Consider the following 13,917-nt stretch of genomic DNA (forward strand, 5'->3'; position numbering starts at 1 on the left):
GGACAGAATGGAACATTACATATCCTTCCCCAGTACGCAGGCGGAGCTGCAGAGAACCAAGCTGGAGTTCTATCAACTTGCCCACTTCCCCCACGTGATCGGCTGCATCGATGGGACCCACATTCCCATCTGCCCACCTGCAGCAAGTGAATACATTTACAGGAACCGCAAATCCACCCACTCAATCAATGTGCAGGTGATCTGCAATGCCAAACACATAATAACAGACATCGTGGCAAAATACCCCGGGAGTACCCACGATGCTTACATCTTCAGGAACAGTGGCATACATACAAGTCTGCTTGCTGGTGAATTTGCCGACGGATACATACTAGGTAAGTAAATGTCACACACCCTGATGTACACCCTGGCACAAGCTGTTGGTCACACCAATCAATGCCACTTACTTCTCATCATAGGTGACAGCGCATATGCCCTCCGGCCTTTTATCCTCACACCATATCTGAACCCAACCACCCGAAGGGAGAGGAGATACAATGTGGCACATAGGAGCACACGCAACGTGGTGGAGCGCACTTTTGGTTTGCTCAAAAGCAGATTCCGTTGCCTCCACAAAACAGGAGGTGCGCGTCTGTACAGCCCCATCAAATGTTGCAAGATCATTGCTACGTGTGCAATGCTACACAATCTGGCCACTAAAAAAGGAACAGCAGTGGAACTAACTGAGTCAGAGGACGAGGACGAGGACAACCCTCAGCCAGAGCCCAGCGCGGCTGGTGCTGCTATTGAACATGATGGGAGACATAGACGGGCAGAGATTACATCACACTATTTCTGAGTGAGTAACGACACGGAGGCATTTCAAATTACATGTAGAGGTGTTTATTTGGCACACCTCCAGCATTGTGAGCATTGTCCAATTGGACATGGGTTACATCACCCATCACATGCATGTGGACAGCCAGTGTCCTTCACTTCTTGCGTCCCCGTGCTGCACGTGCATGTTCCCCATCGACACAGACTTGTGAGTCGGACCGTTCCTGTGCTGGGACATTACGTCCACTACGCCTCCTGCACTCGGTGGGTGAGGGTGTAATGCTACCACGGCTGGTAGCCTCCTCACTGTCCCCCCCCCCCTTCCATATTTGAGGCCTTAGCATTCTGCATGAGCTCTAGCACTGAGGTCATGGACACCATCCCCCTGGCCACATCCCTGCTGCAATGCGCCATCTCCTCCTGCATGGCGATGGACCGGCGACACATCAGTGATGTCGTGGTGGCCAGCCGGTTCACCGACTTGGTATAGTCCTGGAGTCTCTGTCTCTCCCGGCGCATGCCAACACGGTCCTGCTCCAGCTGGCTGCAGAGGTTGTCCACCGAGGTTGCTACCCTCTCCATCCCTGCAGACATATTCTCCCCCATGGCACTGATACCCTTCTCCATCTTGTGCATATGTCTGTTAATGTTTGCCACCTCCCTGTGTAATGACTTCATCTCCCTCCATTGCAGGCGCTGGACCTTCAGCATGTTGCCTTCCAGTCCAGCAAACACACTGTCACCCTGCTCAACTGCCACTGGACTGTCTGGCCTTGCCCTGCGGCGTCGTGATGAGATGTTCGCACCCTCGGATGCAGAACCAGCCCGCTCCCTGTTGGATCTCTCTACGATAGGACTTTGTGCGCGCTGGCTGCCCTCCTCCTCCGATGCCTCCATCTGCTGGAGGGTGTTCACGGCATGCCTCCTGCCTGACTGTGGTGGTGGTGGTGGTGGTGGTGCTGTTGGTGAACGTCGCAGTGGTGACTGAGTGAGAGGGGATTGCGGACCTCCCTGGCGCTGTGGTGATGGCTGTGGTGGAGGATTGGCTGGCTGCGATGGCGCAGAACTGGTGTTTCCTGCAGGCATGCTGTCTTCATCCTGTTCACTCCCCTCTGGCCTGGCTGACCTGCCTCTGCTGCCCTCAGCTGCACTGCGAGATGACTCGCCTGAAATGACACAAATGTAAATATTCTCAATGCTCTGTCTGCAATGCCATTGCATTAAAGTACATGCCAACAGTGCACAGTGGTTATCCTGACCTATCCAATTCTATTACCATGCTATTGTGTTAGCTGCCCTGACAGTCCTGATCATGATTTCACACTGACTACATCACCCAGAATGCATTGCAGGTAAGCAGTAAGACATGGTGTGGAGTGGGAGCACATTTACCACTATGGAGGTTGGGGTTGGGGAGGGGGTAGGGCAGCATGCTGGGCATGCTTCTTACCTTGTTTTCTAGCTGCTCTGGCGGAGCTGTCTGCGTCTCCTATGCCACTCACACTCTCCCGCTGGATGGTGGACTCTACCATCTGTTCCAGTGGTGTTGGCACTGGGGCTCGATTTTTTCCTCCTCCAGTTTTCCAAGCCAGCCTATGTCTCTCTGCCATCCTCTGTTTTGCTGTTTTTCTGAGGTCGTACCACCTCTTTCTGATGTCCTCTATGGTGCTCAGGGTCACACCTATGGCATTGATCTTGTCCCGAATGCCACTCCATATTTGCCTCTTCTGTGCGTCTGGCACTTGTTGGGACTGGGCTCCAAACAGCTTGTGGTACTCTTGGGTGACATCCTCGATCAGGATCTCAAGCTCCTTGTCGCTGAACTTGAGTTTTCTTTTTCTTTCACCTGCCTCCTTCTCCTTGTCCTGGCTTGCCATTGCAATGCTTGTTCAGTGGTTGTTTTTTTAATTTTCTTGGCTGTGTTGCTGCTGGCTCCTCAGCTCTCCTGCCTGCCTGCCTCACAGTGTGCTCCAGGCCCTGTGCACCTGGCTGGGTGTGGCAACTTCCTGTTTGGGGAGTAAATGGGTGTATCAGGATTGGCTGATTCACCAAAACGCTATTTTTTGAATTACCGAATCGGTAATTCCGATTTTGGGTGTGGATTCGGTAACACCGATTCGGTAATAGCCTTTCGGTATGTGTTTTTATTACCGATCAGTTCACAATCGGTATTTAATACCGATTTGCAACGAATCGGTAATGTTTAACGTTTTTTTACATACATCACGTTTACCTCATTCTTAATACCGATTCGGTATGAATCGGTATTAAGGATTCGGTATTGGCAATTTACCTACATATGGCCCTTCATCTCCAGCTCCCCCCTGAATTTCCTTGCTGTGAATTCTAACTGCAGAAGCCTGCGTGTCGCTGGGAGCTGGAAGCGCGACGCATCGAGAAGAAGCACGACGCCAACGCAGCTGAAATCATCGCACCACCGGAGAAGCGTGCTGCCGCCGCATCTCCCAGAAAGGGTGTTTTCGTCAAAGCTGCTGCTCTCACTTCACCGAAGAAGCGTGACGCCATCGAGAGTCGCCATTGCATCACTGGAGGAGCGTGTCGCAGGGCCTGTCGCGGCTCCAGAGTACAGAGTCATCACAAAGCTGCCAGGGCATCTACGCATCGTCATCGTTGCATCAAGGGCGCCATCTTCTCGCATCGCACCAGGATTATCGCATCGAGGTGCCATCTTGCGCATCGCATCCGGACCGCAAGCCGAGATTCTACGCATCCACCTCCCACCGGTAAGGATCACGATACATCCCATCTACTCTGCGCAAGCGTTGAGGTGCGATGCATAATCTCCACCGGATCATGGAACCGACGCATCTCACCTTTTGGAAGCCTTTAAATCATTTTGCGTTACGCATCCAGGTACTTTGTTGAGAACTTTGTCGCATTCATCACCAGCTTGAACTAAGTAACTTTTACCATCTTTAAGTGAATCTTAAGTACAGTATTGTGGATTGTTGTCGTTTGCGGCCTTGTGTTAAGCCTATATAAAGAATACTTATTTTTATAAAACCTGTGTTGTGTCCATCTGTAGTGTTTTCACTGTATTACTGTGTATATTCACAAATGCTTAACACACTGCCTCTGAGATAAGCTTGTCTGCTCGTGCCAAGCTACCAAGGGGGTGAGCAGGGGTTATTTAGGAGTGTAATCCCCTTATCCTAACTTAGAAGTAAGGGTCCCTATTTGGACAAAGCTAAATACCATTGCCAACTAGAAACCCCCAGATCTAACAGGTACCTTGAGCTCTTGAGCATGGCCATCGATCTTCCGATCAAACTACTTCTTTGGGGGGCTCTTCTGTCGCAACAACAGGGGCCGGTCCTCCACCCAAACCTGTCCAGCCTCCACCTCCTTGCTTGGGGATTGAGCAGCAACAGTTGACAGCTTTTGACCTTTCTCTCAAAGTCTGTAAAGTCATCTTGGCAGCCAGGCATCCCTCCACTAAAACGGTTTACGCGTGTAGATGAAACAAATTTGTGGCATTGTGCACAGCAAAGGATGTTGATCCCCTTTCTGTCCCTCTCTCAGAGGTTCTCCTCATCATTCTATCTTTGGCCCAGAAGGGCTCTGCTCTGGGCACACTTAAAGGCTACCATTCGGCCATCTCTGCCTTTCTGCACCTTCCTGATCAGCCTACTTTTTTCAAGTCCCCCATTGTAAATAGATTTCTAAAGGGCATTACTCATCTCTTTCCTCCTTCACCTTTCAAATGCCCAAGTGGGGCTTGAATCTTGTTCTTTCTTAACTCATGTGTGCTCCCTTTGAGCCACTACATAATTGTCTTCCTCGTCTTTTTACCGTAAAGACTGCTTTCCTGCTTGCCATCACATCTGCTCGCAGGGCGAGTGAGCTTCAGGCTCTTTCCTCTAAGCCTTCTTTTCTTCCAGTTCATCCGGGGAAAGTGGTCCTTCGAACTTGGCCCTCTTTTCTGCCCACTCTTTCCACATAGGTCAGACCATCACACTGCCCACCTTCTTCCCCCCTCCTCATCCTTCCAAAGAGGAGGAGAGACTCCACCATTGGACCCAAAACGTGCGCTATCCTTCTCCTTTGACCGCAATAAAGGTTTCTGGGTGGGCAAACAACTCTTCAAGGGTTATGTGGGCTCCAAGAAGGGTCGGGCCATGCAAATGTTTACCATCTCTCGCTGGGTTGTCCTATGCATCAAAATTTGCTATTCTTTGTCAAAAAAGGAACTTCCAGTAGGACTGTATGACCACTCTTCCTGGGCGACGGCAGTCTCTGCTGCTTTGGCACGTGGAATTCCGCTGATTGACATCTGCCAGGCAGCCATATAGGGATCCCTGCACACATTCACAAAACATTACTACCTGGATAGCCAAGTATGGCGAGATAGGTTTTTTGGCCGTTCTGTAGTCCAGGACTTTAGGGTGTGAACTTAGTTTGCAGACCCACCTCCAGGGTTGGCATTGCTGGGGTATCTATTCTAAGGTAAGGAATGTATAACTAATGGTCGTTTTCAGATGAACAAGTTACTTACCATCGGTAACGATGTATCTGTAAGAGACATACATTAGTAATAGATTCTTTACTGCCCCACCCATCCTCCCTGTTCTGCGAACTGACTTCTTGGGATAGGGACTCCCCTCCAGGGCCCTAGTTTTGTGTACTAGTGGTCAGTGTCTTCATGGCTCTGTGCTTCTGGTGTGGAAAGTCGTTTCAGAACTGACGCTTGCTCGTAGGGGCGGCGTCTATGTAGACACCACAATGTCATCCTGGCGACCACGATGCCAACAACAGACGCGGAGTCGACTGACGCCAACTATCGACGCGCATGGGTACTGCTACAAAAAATTATCCGGATCCAGTCGGACACCTAAGGGTAATTCTAAGGTAAGGAATCTGTAACTAATGTATGTCTCTTACAGATACATTGTTACCGAAGGTAAGTAACTTTTTCGTCTATGTCATCCCCTACTACATAGCTGGGCACCATATTTCTGGGTGTATGAACCTTTTTGTCCCCTTCAGGCACTGCAGGTAAGCTGCCACCATTGTTGCTCGACTCTGCTTCCCCAGCTCTTACGTTCAGCTCTCCGAGGTTCCCGTCATGAGCCATTTTCCTCTCCTCTGTCTCCTTGGCCAGTTTCTTCTTCTCCGTCTTCAGTTTGGCCATTAGCAGCTGAAACTCCATCACTGCCTTCCTGTCCGCCAGCTCTTCTGGGGACAGGCCATGTGAAGATACACTGCTTTCCATTCTGGCAGGGAGTTTGAACTCAGGAGATGAGTCGCCCCCATACTTGAGTGCTGCACCTCAGCTCCTGCTCATCCGTACCATCCTCCTCATTCCTATCCTCTGTTGATGTCAGTAACTGGTGGACCTCTTTCAAGGCGCTCAGCCCATTCTGAAGCTCAATCTCTTGGTATCCTTTTGGTTTGCAATCCCCATTCCTTACAGAACTGTTAGAGCTCAACCAAAGTGTAACTTTCCAGGTTGGCCAGCTCAAATTCCATTACTGCAGGTACGGTAACAGGCAGTCAGGTAGCAATGATAGTAGATTTGAAAAAAGCAAAAGAGACAAGGGAAATTACAAAACCTAAAATTTGAATCAAGGACCAGATGCGCCACCATTCCAAATTGCGAGTCGCAATTTGGGCTCAATTGCGAGTGGCAAATTGCAATTTGGAATGTACAACAGTATCAGAGACACTGATTGCGATTCCCAATGGGGTCGCAAAATCCGAGACTCATGAATATTAATCAGCCACTCGCAATTTGAGACCCCATTGGGAATGGCTGGCCCTCCCAGGGATGGTGGCCTGCTGGGCTCAGCAGACCTCCATGTCTGGGACTGCTTTTCAATAAAGCAGTTTTTTGTAACAAAATGCAGCCCGTTTTCCTTAAAGGAAAACCAGATATATATATATTTTTTAAATGAAACGTTTTCGTTTCAGTTTTTAAGGGCAGGTAGTGGTCCCTCGGACCACTGACTGCCCCTAAAAAAACATTTTCTGAGCCAGTCACAAAGGGGAAGGGGTCCCCTGGGGACCCCTTCCCATTTGCAACTCAATTCCCACCCTCTTGAAGAGGTACCTGCCTTTGCAGTCGCTATTAGGAAGGGAACGCCCCTTCTTAATAGTGAGTCGCTAAACACTATTTTGCGAGTCGCAAGTTATTTGCGACTCAATAAATGGTATTTGTACATTGGCCACAGGTTTTTAGCATGCGCAAATGGATCGCAAACCTTTTTGAGCATTCTAAATACCGTCGTACATCTGGCCCCAAATACTTTATCTGGGATTTTAGTGTAACGTGTAATCACTGTATGGCACTGCACAAACACAAGTCCCAATCTAAACGCTGAACACCATTGTTGGGTATTGGGTAATTGGTTGAGAGGGTGAAACCTTACTCAAGCAGCAATCACAATCTCTATCTGGGGGAAACACACATATACCACAAATTAACCTGCGCCTAAACCTCTGGTAGCTTGGCACAAAAGCAGTCAGGATTAACTTAGAGGCAATGTGTAAAGTATTTATGCCTACAAGCACAAAGCAGCACTCATGGTTAGCTGGTCAAGCAAGACCGTGTGATAGTCACAAGTTCAGGCCGCCTGTGGTGGAGTTTGGGCTGGATAGACGGACTAGGTTAGTCCAGCTGAAAGAGTTACCTTCAAAGTCCAGCACAAAGTTTTCTGTTTGCGGTGGAAGAGGCCATGAGGAGCAGGGAGAGCCTCACGGACAGTCGTCTCTGTACACAAAGGTCCTGTCAGCCATTAGCAATCATGCCTGCTGGGCGGTTGACCCACCCTACAGTGGAAATGTGTACTAAAAAGGAAGGTTTGGGCCTGGCAAATAGTTTATTTTCACAACACAATGTATAGAGGAGGGGACAGGGAGCTTCTAGAAAAGGATGAGGTCCAGTACCAATGCTCCCAAGAACTAACGTAGTACTCACTAGGTGGTAACTGTTCCTAAAAAGAATTAAGAGAAGAGGACAGACAACCTACTATGGTTAAGAGGATATCGAAGTGGTCTCTCAAGAGGTGATTTTGTTATGGATGAGGGGAGAGGAATCTCTCCTTCAGAATATAATGCCCTCACACACCCTTGCGAGTGTCATGCTTCATCATAGGGCGTTGCTCCTAATGGGGTGGCGCTGCTGTCCTCCTCGGTCCCCACGAGAGGGCTCTTTTTTTGAGATCTTTTATAGAGATGCCGCAGTTGTGCATGTGGGTGTGAGATCCTTAAAAGAGTGGGCGAGTGGATTAAAAGATACCCCGTGGTACCCAGGACCACATTTTATTCAGGAGTGCCAAAGGTAATGTATAAAAACAAGGGATAGGGAGCACCTCCAATCAACAAATATGTCGGAGGGACGAGTGTCTTCCTGCTGCTCTCAGTATCCGTGTACGTGTGTGAGAAGTGAAGTGTTAGGTCAACATGTTTCACGCTACAAGTTGGTCCCTATTGGATCTAAGCGCTTCGTCAGGACCCTGAAGTGACAAATAAAAAATTGTTCAATGAGAATAAGTGAGATTAGAAATCAGGAAAAAGTACCCTGTATTCCTAATATACCTATATTCAGGTCATAAGCGTCTCAGCGTTATTGGGAACGTCTGGATCATGTTCCTTCGCCACACCCCTCTAATCAGAAAGTGTGGCCTCGCCGGAGTCACCGCAGTAATTAGGATGAGTCTAGTAGCTCAACCCTGTGACGGCCAGATACTTTCCGCTCGTGAGTCGCCGGTGGTTTATTTTGCCAGGTTGAAATAGCAGTTTAAGACTGCAGACATAGGCTGCAATGCAAAGCCTGAGGCATGTTTAAAAGGTCTACATAAATGGGTGGTACAATAAGTGCTGCAGGCCCACTAGTGCAAAAAGAACAGATGATGGACGGAATGCTGAACAATACAAAACTTCATCCCCAGTCAACAGAGCTGGGTTTAATCCATCATTTTTTTGACTACCACGCCACTCCAGTTTGGACCCAGCCATATGCAAATCCGTCTTGACCCTGCTTCTCACTCATGGGAACAGTCCAGCTTGAGCTGCTAAGCCAGACCCTCCCTGGACCGGAAGCAAGCATCTTGGGACCAGTTTCAAGGTATCACCCCACATCAGCCAGGCTAGCTTGAATCCAGTGACTCAGTGAGCACGAGACCCATGTCTGGGCTCACCCTTTCCACTTAGTGTGACAAAAACAAAAAGAGCAGATGATGGACGGAATGCTGAACAATGCAAACATTCATCCCCAGTCAACAAATCTGGTTTTAATCCATTGTTTTTGTGCCCACCACGCCACCCCAATTTGGACCCAACCATATGCAAATCAGTCTTGACTCTGCTCCTCATCCTCATGGGAACAATCCAGTATGAACTGCCAAGTCAGATTCTCTCTGAACTGGAAACAAGCATCCTGGAACCGGTTTCAGAGTATCACCGCTCATCAGCCAGTCTAGCTTAAATCCAGTGACGCAGTGAGCACGAGGCCCACGTCTGGACTCACCCTTCCCACTTAGGGCGACAAAAGCAAAAAGAGCAGATGATGGACGGAATGCTGAACAATGCAAACTGCTCCTCATGGGAACAGTCCGGCCTGAACTGCCAAGCCAGGTCCTCCCTGAACCGGAAACAAACATCCTGGGAGCGGTTTCGGAGCATCACTGCTCATCAGGCAGGCTAGCTTGAATCCAGTGACGCAGTGAGCAAGAGACTGCCAGCTGGACAGCCCCTTCCCACTTAGGGTGAAAAAAGCAATAAAGAACGTATGATGGACTGTGTTAGAAATGGGGGTCTCTAGTTGGCAGAGGTAGGTACCTTTGTCCAATTGGGACTCTTCATCCTAGTCAGGGTAAGGGGGATACACTTCAAAAATAACCCCTGCTCACCCCCTTGGTAACTTGGCATGAACAAACAGGCTTATCTCAGAGGCAGTGTGTATAGCATTTGTGAACACATACAGTAATACAGTGAAAACACAAAAAATGGACACCACAGCAGTTTAGAAAAATATGTAATCTTTCTCTAAACCAAAACAAGACCAAAAGGACAAAAATCCACAATACAGTAAAAAAATATGATTCTTAAAAGGTAGAAATAGTATTGTTCAAAGAAAAAGGGGGGATGCAACACTTTTACTCAAAGTACCTGGGATGCGTCTAAAAAGGCAAGCAAAAAGGGTTGCAGGGAAGGTGATGCGTCAGTTCCTTACACTCAGGGAAGATGATGCATCAGTTCCTTGCTCCAGGAGAGGTGATGTGTTGGTTCCTTACTGCTGAGCAGGGGAGGCGATGCGTTGGTTCCTTACCGGAGGGGAGGTGATTCATCAGTTTCTTACTGCATGTGGAGGTGATGCGTTGACGTCTTACTGCGTTCCCCAACGATGCAACAGACTTCGCACTCCGATAGGATGCGTGACAATCCAGTGTGATGCGATGCGTGAAGACCCGGGATGCGCTGCAATGCCTTCAGCCGCGTCCCCTCGATGCATCGGTTCTTCTCCAACAGAACCTGCGGCAGAATTGGTGCGGTGATCTTGGACGTCGGAGATCAGTCACAGGATTCGTCACATGGCAGATACTTCTGCCACGAGCAGGCTCTGTCGATTCTATGCAAAAACAAAAGTTGATGGACAGAATGCAGAACAATGTCATACATTCACCCCAGTACAGAGATCTGGGCCTAAATCCATCGTTTTTTTGCTCACCACACCACCCCAGTTCAGTCATGACCATATGCAAATCAGCCTTGACCCTCTGCCTCATGGGAACAGTCCAGCCCGAACTGCCAAGCCATGTCTTCCCTGGACCGGAATCAAGCATCCTAGGACCGGTTTCTGGCTATCAGCCATCTTCAGCCAGGATAGCTTGACTCCAGTGGCGTGGAGAGCACGGGACTCACGTCTGAGCATACCCGTCCCACTCGGGGTGACAAATGCAAAAACAACAGTTGATGGACAGAATGCAGAACAATGTCATACATTCACCCCAGTACAGAGATATGGGCCTAAATCCATCGTTTCTTTGCTCACCACACCACCTCAGTTCAGACATGGCCATATGCAAATCAGCATTGACCATGTGCCTCATGGGAACAGATCAGCCCGAACTGCCAAGCTGTCGATTCTATGGCAGCGGCGATGCGTTGAAAAATTATCATCGCCCTGCTGCGATGCATCAGAAACAGGCGATGCTTGATTTTCACAGTTCTTGCAGTTTCCAGCTCTGACTCACCCAGGAAAGGCAGGGCACACCTTTACCCCCCAAGTGACTGTCTGAACAGAATGCACATTCCCAGTCCCTGTCACTCCAAAGCCAGACAGTCAATACACCACCTAGCAGAGGCACACTGGATGGTTAGGCAGAAAATACCTACTTTCTAAAAGTGGTATTTTCAAACCCAGAATGTAAAAATCACCATCCCTAAAAGATACATCTTAACATTCTGAGTTGAGGCATATCAAACTTTATTTTCCTATCTTTTTTCCATGGCCAATAATACTCATAAGATGTTATGAGCAAAAACCAAATTGGTAGTAATTCACTATCAGGACATTCAACACACATCAGGGCATGTCCTACCTTTTACATACACTGCACCCTTCCCACGGGGGTTCCTTGGGCCTTCCTTAGGGGACTCACATGTAAGAAAAGGTAAGATTAGGGCCTGGCAAGTGGGTGCACTTGCTGGGTCGACATGGCAGTACTGGACTGCACACAGGCACTGCAATGGCAGGCCTGAGACCTTTTGCAAGGCTATTTGTGTAGGTGGTACAATCAGTGCTGCAAGCCTACTAGCAGCATTTGGCTTACAGGCCCTGGGCACACACAGTGCAGTGTACTAGGGACTTAACAGTAAACCAAATAAACCAACCATGGAAACACCAATCTATAATAACAATGTACAAAGGTGGCACTTACACTTTGGCATTGATCATCAGTGGCAAAGTGCCCAAAGCATCTAAAACAGCAAAAACGAACTCCTTCACACGCTACAAATACAGGAGGCAAAAGAAAAAAATGCACGGGAAACCCACGCCAAGGATGCCAGGTCTAACACATGTCCCCTCCAGCTGAAATGTGGGGAGAACTACCCACCCTCTTGGGAGTTCTCTTCACTAAGGTGGAAAAATCTGGACAGACTATCAACATTGGCGTGTTCTGTACCAGGGTGGTTTTTCCACCATGAAGTTTATCCCCTGTAGAGAAATTGACCACCTCAACAACTTTGGATTCTCACCCCTCATCTGCATCAGCCATCTGAGGGGTCTGTGGTCGGTCGGAACCCGGAAGTGAGTACCAAACAAGTATGGTCTCAGCTTCTTCTGCTCCCAGACCTCAGCAAATGCCTCATGCTTAATCGCACTCCACCTCTATTCCTGTGGAAGTAACCTCCTACTAATAAAGGCTACAGGTTAGTCTAGGCCCTCCTTATTTAGTTGTGAGAGCACTGCTCCCCCGCCATGCTCTGAAGCATCAGTCTGCACGATGAATTCCTGTGAGAAGTTGGGTGCATTGAGCGCTGGTGCTGTGCACATGGCAGATTTCAGGGCATCAAAATCTTTCTGACAGGCGTCAGTCAAGTTCACTTTCCTGTGCTGCTTCCTGACAGTCAGCTCAGTCAAGGGGACAACAATGGAGCCATAAACCTAGTAGAATCTCCTCTAATAACCGGTGACTCCTAGGAAGGCTCTCACCTCTTTCTGGGTCTTAGGGAGTTCCCAAACCAGAATTATATCAATATTGGGCTGTAGGGGCGTCACCTGGCCGCTCCCTACCTGGTGTCCCAAGTTTACCACAGAACCCTGCCTTTCAAAGGTCTTTTTTTGCTCCAGATGTTCTGCCAAAGGGACATCATGAGCCAGACCTAGTAGTAATGATCTGAAGCACGTGGGTACCGCCAGCACATGGGCTGACCCAGGCTTAGCAACCTTAGGCTCACTATACAGGAGATCATCCCCCCAGTAAATCCAGTGTGACCCAGACTGATTACCTGCAGCCTGGCCTGCAGCCTGCTGCCGCAAGCCAACAAGAGAGGGGCATTCCTGCTGCTCCTTGCAGAAAGCTTCCCTGGAGGGGCCTCATTCCTGCTGCCACTGTGTCAGCTCAGGCAGGTGCCCCAGTTCAGCCACTTTTTCCCTTGTAGCTCCAGGGCATCTCCCTCAAGTAACGGAATCCTCCTGGACCGTGGGATCTTCAAGGGCTGGTTTCCCCCGCCCCCTGCCTCCCGCCTCCTGCCTCCTCCCTTTTTGGCAGGCACCTGGGCCATTTTGTAAAGCTCCAGGTCCCCTCGATTGCCCCTACCGGCTGCCATAGACCGAGTGGTCACACATGACCACTCAGGAAGACCCAACCTCTCCAAATGACACTTCCGTTCCACGTTCTCCCAAGGGGAACTCTCCCAATCATTTCCAAGCTGACAGCCAACAGGCATGGCTTGCCTCACAACTACTTTTAAGGTACCTGAGTGCCCCTCCAACCCACTCAAAGGGAACCTGTGCCACTTTGCAGAGGCTGTACTGTTCCCAAGAGGAGCAGGGTCAAGACTAATTTGCATATGACTGGGTCCAAATTGGGGTGGCGAGGTGAGCAAAATTAACCCAGATCTGTGACTGAGGGTGAATGTTTGAATTGTTCAGCATTCTGTCCATCATCTGTTCCAGACGTGGGTTCTGTGCTAACTGTGTGGGGAATTTATTTCAATCACTTCTACCTCATTGCGCCATATTTTAAAAGTTGTTTGCACTGTTGCTGCCCTTGGGGACCCACTGCTCGCGGCAAGGGAGGGAGTGTGTCCGCCATCTTGGAGGAGGAACGACGAGGTCGCAGACTAGTGTTTGCTGACTCGCCTGCCTGGCCACCTCCTGGGCTCCTATAAATGACGTCACTCAGGCGCCCGCACAGCCAAAGGCAAGCCTGTCTGTGCCCATCTGCGCCGGGTCCACGCCAGACGCCAGGACCCCTGCATCTCCCAAAGGCGACTTTCTCAGGTACACCCGCGAAAAACTTTTGGGTCTGAACTCTAGGTGCCCATCAGCACCGTAGACATTTCAAGAGTCGTCTTTTGTGTGTAAACTCTGAGTCTTTAAGGTCAACTCTAAGGTGCAGTCTATCTGTCCATCTAGTTACACCAAATTTAAGTTCCTCAGCTTAAATTGTC

The 13,917-nt window shown here is 49.3% G+C and overlaps 1 long non-coding RNA gene across 1 annotated transcript in view; it reads right to left on the reverse strand.

Annotated features, from left to right (window-relative positions):
* Positions 1-1,327: 1,327 nt before the first annotated feature.
* LOC144761476 (uncharacterized) overlaps positions 1,328-13,917 on the reverse strand; it is a 52,122-nt gene continuing 39,532 nt past the window's right edge. The window contains exon 4 of the long non-coding RNA XR_013595738.1: positions 1,328-1,943. This is a non-coding gene — a long non-coding RNA (uncharacterized LOC144761476). The remainder of the gene's footprint in view (positions 1,944-13,917) is intronic.

This window comes from Lissotriton helveticus, chromosome 6 (assembly GCF_964261635.1).
Source record: "Lissotriton helveticus chromosome 6, aLisHel1.1, whole genome shotgun sequence".
Classification (NCBI taxonomy): Eukaryota; Metazoa; Chordata; class Amphibia; order Caudata; family Salamandridae; genus Lissotriton; species Lissotriton helveticus.